This window comes from Talpa europaea, assembly GCF_964194135.1.
Source record: "Talpa europaea genome assembly, chromosome: X".
NCBI classification, from domain to species: Eukaryota; Metazoa; Chordata; class Mammalia; order Eulipotyphla; family Talpidae; genus Talpa; species Talpa europaea.
The window spans coordinates 34,678,140-34,689,851 of record NC_140081.1 but is presented as its reverse complement, the minus strand read 5'-3'; the positions used below and the strand labels follow the sequence as shown (position 1 = coordinate 34,689,851).

The 11,712-nt window shown below is 35.6% G+C and overlaps 1 pseudogene across 1 annotated transcript; it reads right to left on the bottom strand.

Moving 5' to 3' along the window:
- Positions 1 to 424: 424 nt before the first annotated feature.
- Positions 425 to 1,041, bottom strand: LOC311187147 (nascent polypeptide-associated complex subunit alpha-like; annotated as a pseudogene). Its single transcript has one exon. The product of its transcript is annotated as a nascent polypeptide-associated complex subunit alpha-like (transcript).
- Between the last annotated feature and the right edge of the window lie 10,671 nt (positions 1,042 to 11,712).

Genomic DNA, 11,712 nt, shown 5'->3' with positions numbered 1-11,712 from the left:
TCTTTAATACAAGTCTTTTATCCAGTTTGAGTTGATTTTCATGTATGGTGTGAGATTGTTTTGGATGTGGCAATCCAATTTTCCAGTATCATTTATTGAAGAGACTTTCCTTTATCCAGTGTATATACTTTGCTCCTTTGTTGTAGATTATTTATCCATAAACGTATGGTTTACTTTATGGGGTCTCAATTCTATTCCATTGGTCTCTGTGTCTGTTTTTGTTCCAGTACCATGCTGCTTTGATTATTATGGCTTTATAGTATAGTCTGAGGTCCAGACATGTGAGACCTCAATTTTTTACCATATAACAAGAAGCCATAACTTTATTAATTATAGAAACAGTACAAATTTCAAAGCATGCTGCAGTCACTATTTTGAAACACAAAGAGGAAAAAAAGAAAGAAAAGTCCTCTCCTTTAGATGGTTACATTGTTAATTCAATGATAGCATTTACAATATCATTACTATTGTACTTCAGGGCTCCTACTGCCTTTGCTCTGGACACATTTGCTTGTGACATGACCAATCCTATGTCCTTAACTTCCACACCTGTTTTGTCAATCCCTTCCTCTTCACTCTCCTCTTGTACAGTTGGAGTCCGTGTGTTTTCTTGAATATTTAAGACAGCTTTACCTTGAACTTTGACTTTTTTTTTGAAGCTTCCAGCTGTGCTTGCTGAGAAAAATCCTCCACCTTTGCTTCCACCAAAAATATGTTAGTATTGGAAGCTGGGCTCTTGTAAACATCTGGTTTTGTGATGATAAAGAGGATATTCTTAGATTTCTGGATAGTGACCCTAGTAAAGCTGTAACTTTCTGTGCTTTCTTTTCACCCCAATTCTATTTTGCTTTACTGACTAGCTGTTCATCAATTTCAACTGCTGCTGACAGCTGAGCTTATTGTGTGGTTGCCTGTGTAGAAACCTGTTCCTCGAGTTCTCGTACTGATTCATCACTATCAGATTCTGTTCCAGATCCTGTCTCAGCCTGAGACTGTGGCCTGCTTTATAGCAAGCATAGTTTCTGTGGCTTCATCAGGCATTTTGTTAAGGGAACACAGAACCCAGGTGGAGGCAAAAAGAGTGTTACCTCAATTTTTACCCTTTTTAGTCAGGAGAGCTTTGGCTGTTTGGGTTTCTTTGCAGTTCAATATGAATTTCAGGAATCTTTTTTTTTTTTTTTTCACTTCTTTGAAGTATGGCATTGGGATTTTTATTGGGATTGCACTGAATCTATAAATTGCTTTGGGTCAGACGACCATTTCGACAATGTTGATTCTTCCCACCATGAGCAGCGAATATCTTTCCATCTCTTTGTGTGTTCTTTTAGTTCTTTCAACAATGTTTTATAATTTTCCTTGTATAGGACCTTCACCTCCCTTCTTAGATTTATTTCCACTTATTTATTTATTTATTTTGGTGGGAGTGTAAATGGGATGGCTTTTTTCTTTTTTCTTTTTTTTTAAGATTTATTTATTTATTTATTCAATCACTGGGTATGGTCAGAAGCGCGGGAGGGTGAGAGAATTCACCAGAGCCAGAGCGGGGAGCAGAGCAGGCAGAAGGACCGAAGCACACTGCTGAGGGGAGCAGCGGGCGGCAGGAGAGGTCTGCGCGCCATTGGGGACCCTCCTCCGGTGGCCGGGGAGCAGCCGGGGATCGAACCGGCACTGCAGAGGCTGCGGGCAGCTTCGCAACCCGGCGCTCAACCGCTGCGCCACCGGGGAGGCCCCAAACAATGATTATTAATGATTGCTTTACTTCTTCATTCCCGATTTGGATTCCTTTTACTGCTTTCTCTCGCCTAATTGCTCAGCTAGGACTTCTAATACTGTGTTGAATAGCAATGGTGGGAGTGGACATCCTTATCTTGTGCCAGATCTTAGTGGAAAGTCATTTTTTCACCATTGAGAATGATACTAGCTGTGGGTTTGTTATTTATAGCTTCCATTAGGTTAAATACATTCCATTTATGCCCAGTTTTTGAAGGGTTTTCATCATAAATGGATGCTGAGTCTTATAAAATATTTTCTCAGCATCTATTGATATGATCACGTGGGTTTTTCTTTCTTTTATGTTCATGTGGTGTATTACATTGATTGATATTTGGATGTTGAACCATCCTTGTGTTCCTGGTTTAAATCCCACTTGCTCATGTTACATAATCCTTTTAATGCATTTCTTGGATTTGGTTTGCTGATATTTTATTGAGGATTTTTGTGCTTGTGTTCATTTGTTCGTGTTGTCTTTGTTTGGTTTTGGTATTAGTGTAATGTTGGCCTAAGAAAATGTATTTGGAAGAATACTTTCTCTCTCAACTTTCTGAGTCTTGTAAGATTTGGTAGATCTCACTTGTGAAACCATCTAATCTTGGGCTTTTGTTTTTTAGGAGAGTTTTGCTTACTGTGTTAATTTCCATGCATGTGATTGATTTCTTCAGGTTTTCTATTTCTTCTCTATTCAGTCTTAGATAATTGTATAATTCTAAGAATCTGTCCATGTCATCTAGGTTTTTAAATTTGTTTGCATATAAAAGTTTATAGTAATCTTGTAATATCCTCTGAATTTCTGCAGTGTATCTTGTAACATTCCCTTTTTCATTTATGATCCTATTTATTTGCGATTCTTCCTTCTTTTTCCTAGATAATATTTGCTATTTTGTTAATTCTTTCAAAGAAACATCTTTTGGTTTCATTGATCTTTTGGACTGTCTTTTTGATTTGTATTTCATTTATTTCTACTCTAACCTTTACTATTTCTTTCCTTCTACTGGCCTTTGGATCTTTTGTCCTTTTTCTATTTCTGTGAGGTGAGAGGCAAGGCTGTTTGGGCTGTGTCTAGTTTATAAAAATATTTTATTTTATTTTATATAATTCTTACATCATTTTTCATTTTTGCACAATGTATGCATTTTCATTTTGGTTATATTCTCCATACAATTCCCACCCCCTCTTATTTTGGCCCTATTCCCTCCTCTCCACCCCCACCCCACCCCCGTAGTGTGTCTCTGGTTTATAGTTACTTGTTGATTTTGATTTTTTCTTTATTATAATTAGTCTTCTTCCTGGTCTTTTATTTAGGTTTCTAAATTCCTGCTATGAGTGAGACCATCTGGTATTTTTCTTTTTCTTTCTGGCTTATTTAGCTGAGCATGATCCCTTCCAGCTCCATCCATGTTGCTGTAAATTACATGAGTTTATCTTTTTTGATTGCTGAGTATTATTCCATCATGTATATGTACCACATCTTCTTAATCCAGACAAAACTACAATGAGATACCATCTTACACCAGTGAGAATGGCACATATTAAAAAAACTAGCAACAGCAAATGTTGGCGAGGATGTGGAGAAAAAGGAACTCTCCTGCACTGCTGGTGGGAGTGCAAACTGGTCCAACCACTATGGAGAGCTGCGTGGAGATTTATGGACCTACTAAACATAGAGCTTCCATATGATCCAGCAATTCCACTCCTAGGTATTTACCCAAAGGACACAGAAACATCAATTCCAAAGAACACCTGCACCCCTATGTTTATAGCAGCACTATTTACAATAGCTAAGCTTTGGAAACAGCCCAAATGCCCAAAAATAGATGACTGGATCAAGAAGATGTGGTACATATACACCATGGAATATTACTCAGCATTCAAAAAAGATAAACACATGCAATTTGCAGCAACATGGATGGCGCTGTAAGGGATCATGCTCAGCGAAATAAGCCAAAAAGAAAAAGAAAAATACCGGATGGTCTCACTCATAGCAGGAATCTAGAAAACTTAAATAAGGGACCAGGAAAATGAATAACTATAAGAAAGTGAAAATCAAAATCAACAAAAAACTATGAACCAGAGACACTTTTTGGGGGGTGGGGGGTGGGAGGGGAGGGATTGGGGTCAGAATGGGGGGTTACAATTGTATGGGGAATATAAAAATAAAATTTATTATTTAAAAAAAGAACAGCGACAAACTGCTGTATCCATTACCATTTGAAAAGCAAGTTCTAGTTACTGTAATGCTAAAAGAAAAAAAAAAGAAAATATCAACTGGAACAAAAAACCTTTAGCATATATTACTGAAAGTGCGGTCTAATATAAATGATTCATGGAAGTTCAATTATAAGAATATTAATGTCTAAAATTCTAAACACCTAGAATTCAAAAGAAATAAACCTAAGCAGTTTTACTGAAAATAAAATAAAATAAAATACCCATGTCTTTGATTATAAAGTGAAGCTCTTCTAGACAGCATATAATAGGAATATTTAAAAAATGGATTCTGCCAATCTTTGCTTTTGATTTTTGTGGAGAGCATTTTCATATATATATTCATAAAGGATATTTTCTGTAGTACTCTGATGATGTCATATCCTTTTCAGACATTTGGTATTTGGGTACTACTGTTCTCACAGAATAAGGCTAGTTACTTAACATTTCTTCTTTTAAATGAGGTATAATTCATATATGACATTATGTTAATTTCAGGTGCTCATCTTATTGAGTTGATATTTGTATATATTGCCAAAGAATCACCACAACAAATCTGGTTAACATCCATACCCATACAGTTAGAAGAATAGATGCTTTCTTGTGATGACAACTTAAGATTTTTCTCTTACCAACATTAAAATAGTCAACACAGTATTACAACCTATGCTCACCATGCTACACAATACATCCCCGCATATTTATTTACTATTTATTTTATAACTGGAAGTTTATTCCTTTTGAGACCCTTCACACATTTAACACAACCCCCAATGCCCTCTCATGGAAGCCGCCAATCTGACTCTGTATCTAGGAGCTTTTTACTTTTTAGATTCAACATATAAGAAAGAACGTGGAGTTTCTCTTATTTACTTCATTTAGCATAATGCCTTAAAGTAATTCCTTATTGCTGCAAATGACAAACGTCCCTTTTTAACAGTTGTTCAATTATATATGTATATGTAATATACATACTAATACCTATAATATTTTCTTCTTTATCCATTCATCCATCAAGAAAAACTTAGGTTGTCTCGATATCATGGTTATTATAAATACTACTACAATGAACATGAGTTTGCATATATATTTTCCAGTTACTGTTTTTCTTTTTATCAGATTAGTGCTTCTTAATGAAGTTGCTGATTTATACGGTAGCTCTACTTTAAATTTTTTGAGGAGTCTCCACACTGTTTTCGATATTCACTGCACCAATCTACATTCCCACAAATAGTGCGCAAAGGATCCTTTCCTCCTCACCTTCCTCAACACTTATTACTTCTTGTCTTTATAATAATAGACATTCTAATATGTGTAAGGTGATATCTCCATATGGTTTTGATATGAATTTCTTGATTATTAGTGATACTGAGCACTTTTTCACATGCTTTTTGGCCATCTGTGTTTCTTCTTTGGGAAAAAAGTATCCAATCCATTTTATACTTCATTGATTTCTTTTCTTTATTTTTCCATTATTGATTGTATGAATTCACTATGTATTTTGAATATTAACCTCTTATCAGATACGTGATTGGCTAACATTTTCTCCCATTAGGTTGGTTGCCATTCTTTTTGTTATATGGTTTCCTTTACTGTGCAGAAGTTTTTTAATTTGACTTACTTCCTTTTGATTATTCTTGCTTTCCTTTCCTTTGCTTTTAGTGTCAAATCCAAAATATCATCATGCCACTCCTCTTCTGGCCTACAAAGTTTCCTCTGAAACTTCTGATTGTCTGTGAGTGCTCCTTTGTATGTAAAAGTCATTTTCTTCTTTCTACTTTTAAGATTCTCTCCTTGTATTTAACTTTTCACATAATTATATATCTTGGTTTGGTTCTCTTTGGGTTCCTTTTACTGGGAACACCTTGAACTCCTCTATCTGAATGTCTGTTTTCCTCCCCAGGCTATGGAAATTTTCAGACCTCATTTCTTTAAATAAGCTTTCTGTCTTTTTGTCTGTTTCTTTCTTCTGGGACATCTATGATGTGAATGTTGGTCTGCTCTGATTTTGTTTTATAAGTCCCTGCAGCTGTCTTTGCATTTTTTATCTTTTGCTTTTTGATGCTCCTTTTCGTTGAGTTCTACTTCCCTGTCTTTGAGCAGACTGGTACATCCTTCTGTTTGATCTAATCTGCTATTGAACTCCTCTAGTGGGTTTTTCATTTCAGTTATCATTTTCATCAGCTCTCTGACTCCTTTTCATATGCTCCTGTATTTCCCATCTCTTTGTAGATGTTCTTACTGTGTTCTTCTATTCTAAACCCAACTTCAGTGAGTATCTTTGTGATTGTTACTTTGAAACCCTTTTCCAGATATTTTTTTCCCTTCTTTTATTATTTTTTAAATTTTCTTACAGTGTCATTCATTTTTTGTACAGTATTTGATTTCTTGTCTCAGGTGTAGTCCCCATAAATATCCCACTAGCACATCTCCTGCGAACCATCACCATGATCCTTTGTATTTTTCCCACCCCGGTTTTCACCCCTTTTCTTCCCCCATCTTGATTTAAACCTCAGATATATAGTTGCCTACAAGTTTTGTCTTTTTAAAAAATTTTTGAACCCTTTGCCTTTGTTGGTTTCCCTATATTCCTCTTATAAGTGATATTTTCCAATATTTTTATTTTGTCTTTTTGACTTATTTTACTAAGCATAATCTCTCCCAGTTTCATTCATGTTGCTGTGAATGGCATGGATTTATCTTTTTTGATTGCTGAGTAGTATTCCACTGTATGTATGTAACACATCTCTTTGATACAGTCATATGTTTTGGGCATTTGTGTTGTTTCCATATCTTAGCTACTGTAAATAGTACTGCAGTAAACATAGGACTGCAGATTTCCTTTCAAATTAATATTTTTGTGTCCTTTGGGTAGATTCCTAGGTTGTGGGTCATATAGCAGATCCATTTTAAATAATTTCAAGTATCTCCACACAGTTTTCCATAGTGGTTGAACCATTTTGTATTACCACCATCATTGTAAGAGGGTTCCTCTCCCTCCACATTCTCGCCAGGATGTTTTTGCCAGTTTTTTTTTTTTTTAATGTGGGTCATTTTTACTAGTGTAAGGTGGTATCTCATTGTGGTTTTGATTTGCGTTTCCCTGATTATAAGTGATGTTGAGCATTTTTTCATATACCTGTTGGCTATCTGCCTTTCCTCTTTGGAGAAGAGTCTTTTTAGCTCTTCTGTCCATTTTTTTTTTTTTACTGGATTGTTTACTTTGTTTCTGTTGAGTTGTGTAAGCTCTTTGTAGATCTTTATGATCAGTCCCATATCAGTAGTATTGTGTGCAAAAATTTTCTCCCTTTCCATAGGGTGTCTCTTTGTTTTGGTCACTGTCTCTTTTGCTGTGCAGAAGCTTTTTAGTTTGATGTAGTCCCAGTTGTTTATCTTTGCTTTCATTTTCTTTTTAAATATTTTATTTTATATAATTCTTACATCATTTTTCATCTTTGCACAATGTGTGCATTTTCATTTTGGTTATATTCCCCATACAGTTGTACTTCCCCCCTTATTTTGACTCTAGCTCTTCCTTTTCCCACCACTCCCCCCCCCCATAGTGTGTCTCTGGTTTATAGTTGCTTGTTGATTTTGATTTTTACTTTATATTGATTAGTCTTTTTCCTGGTCTCTTATTTAGGTTTTCTAAATTCTTGCTATGAGTGAGACAATCCGGTATTTTCTTTTTCTTTCTGACTTATTTCGCTGAGCATGATCCCTTCTAGCTCCATCCATGTTGCTTCAAACTGCATGTGTTTATCTTTTTTGATTGCCCAAATACCTTCATTTTCTTTGCCTCAGGTGATGAGTCTTCAAAGATGCTTTTGAGATGTATATCATGGAGTGTTTTGCATATGTTTTCTTGTATATATTGTATGGTTTCAGATCTTACACTCAGGTATTTTGTCCATTTTGAGTTGGTTTTTGTGTATGGTGTGAGGTAGTTGTCTACCTTCATTCTTTTGCATGTAGCAGTTCAGTTTCCCCAGTACCATTTATCGAAGAGTCTATTCTAGCTCCATTGCATATTCTTTGCTTCTTTGTCATAAATTACTTGACTATGTACGTTTAGCTTTATGTGTGGGTTTTCAATTGAATTCCATTATTCTGCATCTTTTGTTCCAGTACCATGCTGTTTTAATTATTATGGCTTTATATTATAGTTTGAAGTCTGGAACTATAATACCTTCATTTTCCCTGTTTTTAGTCAGGAGAGCTTTGGCAATTTGAGATTTTTTGTGATTCCATATGAATTTCATTAATATTTGTTGTAGTTCTTTGAAAAATGCCATTGAGATTTTTCTTAGAATTGTACTCAATATGTAGATTGCTTTTAGTAGGCTGTCCATTTATAATGTTAATTCTGTTGCTCCATGAGCAGAGAATGTCTTTCCAAATTTGTGTCTTTTTCTATTTATTTTACCAATATTTTGTAGTTTTATTTGTTGAAGTCTTTCACCTCCTTTGTGCGGAGGTGAAATGTGTACCACATTTTTTGTGGTACAATTATGAATGGGGTGGTTTTATTGAATTATTCTTCTTCAAATATAAGAAGTTTACATATAAGAAATACACTGATTTTTTGTGTTGATTTTGTAACCTCCTATGTTATTAAACTGGTTTGTTGTTTTAATTAGTTTTTCTGTGGTGTTTTTAGGATTTTCTACATATATGATCATATCATCCAGATAAATTTCTTATCTACATTTCTTTATATTTTTCTGTGGTTTTCTCTAGTTTAGTTTGGAACATATTCATCTGTTTCTTCATTTCCCTTGATTCTTTGTATTGGCTTCCATGCATTAGATGAACATCCACTTTTTACAATCATGAATATGTGGCCTCAGGTAGGAGATGAAACTTTTTTGCTCAACCGTCTCCTAGGTCTTGGTTGTCTCTCAGATATTTGTGATTATCCAAGCAGCAAATTCTATCTTTAATAGCTTCCAATAGTTATGGTCTGTTGGGGTCCCTAAAGGGATGATCTCTGCACCTAAATTCAGACTACTTGGAAGAGAGACCGTCAGGCAACAGCTTATCTCCTTTGGTTAGAGTCTTGTGGGAGCTGTATGTTACCAGAGCCAGGTGATCTATAGATATCTCTCAGTAACAAGTACAAAAAAAAATTGAGGACACTAGATGGTGGATAGAAGATCCTTTCTGGGAGATAGCAACATGATAGAGTGAGTTAGAGGCAGAGTTCAAAGATGGGTCTCACCAGTCTTATCCAGAGATTATTTCAGCAACCCCTAAATGTGTGTTAAGTTAGATGCCTGACATTTTTGCTGTCTTTTAAAAATAATCAAGTAAGTCTCTTCCACAGAAAGTGTGGTTGCTTTTCATTGAGTGCCTCTGTCTTGGGCTCTGAAGTGGGCGAGTGTACAAATGGTAGCCCTTTAAGGAGTGGTTCTCAATTAAGAATAGCTGTCTAGATGTTATGGACATGAGCCCTACTGGATTCTGAAGCTATATGTTTTGGGGAATTATTTCCAGTATTGATAATAAATTCCTTATGTGGGGTTCAAACCCTGTGCTCCTTATGTAGAAGGTACAGGTTTTGAGTTTCTTCCAGACTGTAAATCACTGCATCAATAGTGGGGTTTATTGAAAGATTCTGTTAACAACCTCTTCTGTACATATAAATTTGGCTTTTGTTTTCCAGTTTGCCCAATCTGCAGTAGTTGCTCAGTTTTGGGGGTTATTTTAATAATTCCATATATAGCTGTATATTTTGTGTGTCCATGGGTGGGGGAGGTGTGCTTGGGATCATCCTATTCAGCCATCTTAAACTGATGTCCCACAAGACATTTCTGAGCCTCAAAGAACTATGCTGATGTTCATGAGCTATGATTGATTTTGATGGGCTGTGAGGTTGATGGACTTTTGCTTTTCTATGCTATTTTCTCTATGTCATGGGCTGGAGGGGTAAAATGGAAAATGAATAAGAAGGGATCAGATATGATCTTACAAATCTGTTATTACACAGATTCTCCCTTCTCCTTCCTGTCTATCCTGTCTCTCTCCCTCATTTAATCTACCACAAGGAACTCAAAGATGTTTGAGAAAATGAAGGATTGAATTTCTTCAGAGGTATATCTAATAACAGAACCAAGAAAAATAATTTCTGAAATGGAAGTATTTTTAGAGAACACTTTTTGACTTGCAAACGTTATATTGAAGGTCTTCTTCTTTCTCCAGCCCAGTGAATGTGTATTTAGTCTTTAAAATAAAATAAATTTAAAATAAAATAGATGATAAAATATTTGAATCCAGAAATTGAAACATAGGGTTAAAACCTTTAGAAGAGGCTTAACTGAAATTGAAGCATTCTGGCAATCTTCTGAACTGAGAGATAATAAAAGGACGTGGTGGTGCTCAAGAAGCAGGGTGGACAGCTTAAGAATCATATGGCATAAAAAATTTATAGTCATGCTCCCTTGTATCACATGAATTTGCAATTCTGGTTTGGAATATAACACCAGCACATGGCATCCTTACGAGAATAATTGGTGCTATAGAAGTTGAACTTCCACAAAAGATGAACTAGAGATAGGCAGTGCTACTAAAATTTCAGTAACATGGATGGAGCTGGAAGGGATCATGCTCAGTGAAATAAGCCAGAAAGAAAAAGAAAAATACTGGATGGTCTCACTTATAGCAGGATTGTAGAAGACCCCAATAAGGGATCAGGAAAAAAAAAACTAATTATAATAAAGTAAAAATCAAAATCAACAGGCGACTATAAACGAGAGACATACTACAGGGGGGAGAAGGGAGTAGGATCAAAACAAAGGTGGTGGGATTTTTTTTTTTTGTGGGACCCTCACCGGTGGCTGGGGAACGAACTGGCACTGCAGAGGCTGTGGGCAGCCCCACAGCCCAGTGCTCAACTGCTGCGCCACCAGGGGAGGCCCAAAGGTGGTGGGAATTTCATGTGGACTGTAACCAAGATGAGAATGTATACATTGTACAAAAATGAAAAATGATGTAAAATATAAAATTTAAAAAGGGGAAAAATACTGCAAGCAAATAAAAAAAAATTCAGAGTGTGTTTGGGGAGACAGGCCTCAGAATAATAATACTGTGTTAGATGCATGACAAATATAGGATATGAACTGAGAAGAAAGAATATCTTCTTGAGGTAGTAGGCAGAACTTGTACCTGTATGTTTTTTTTTTTTTAGGTCTAGTAATTGTTGGCCATTTAATGTGTAGATAAAATCCCTAAACATCTCTGAATTTCTGAGTGCATATACAATCCAACACCACACACTTTAATAATTCATTTTTATAAAAAATGGTCTTTGTTATCTTGAGAGTTTTTTATTTTAAGCACACCCTCTCCATACCCTTACCCCATATATTTTTAAGGATGAGTTGGAATTTATCAGCCATAAAATATGTGGAAATGACATTCAATGAAAAAGGAAAATAATTTTCAAAGACTCAAGAGTATTTATTGGACAAACAATTATTGACAGAATTGTTTTCCCCTAGAAACTATGCAAGGCTTTGGAGCGATAAAGGTAAATTGACATGGCTCTTGTCCAGGTCACTAGAGAATTCATGTAGTCTGGACTGGGAAGAAAAACTGACTCACAGTCAGTTCTATAGTTTAAAAAAGTCATAATCATTGAAAAGATGCATAGGGAAAGCCATCTGTACTCAATCAGGACCTTACATTGTAAGTCAATACCTTGGTATAGTTATGCCCACTTTTGTAGGTCTA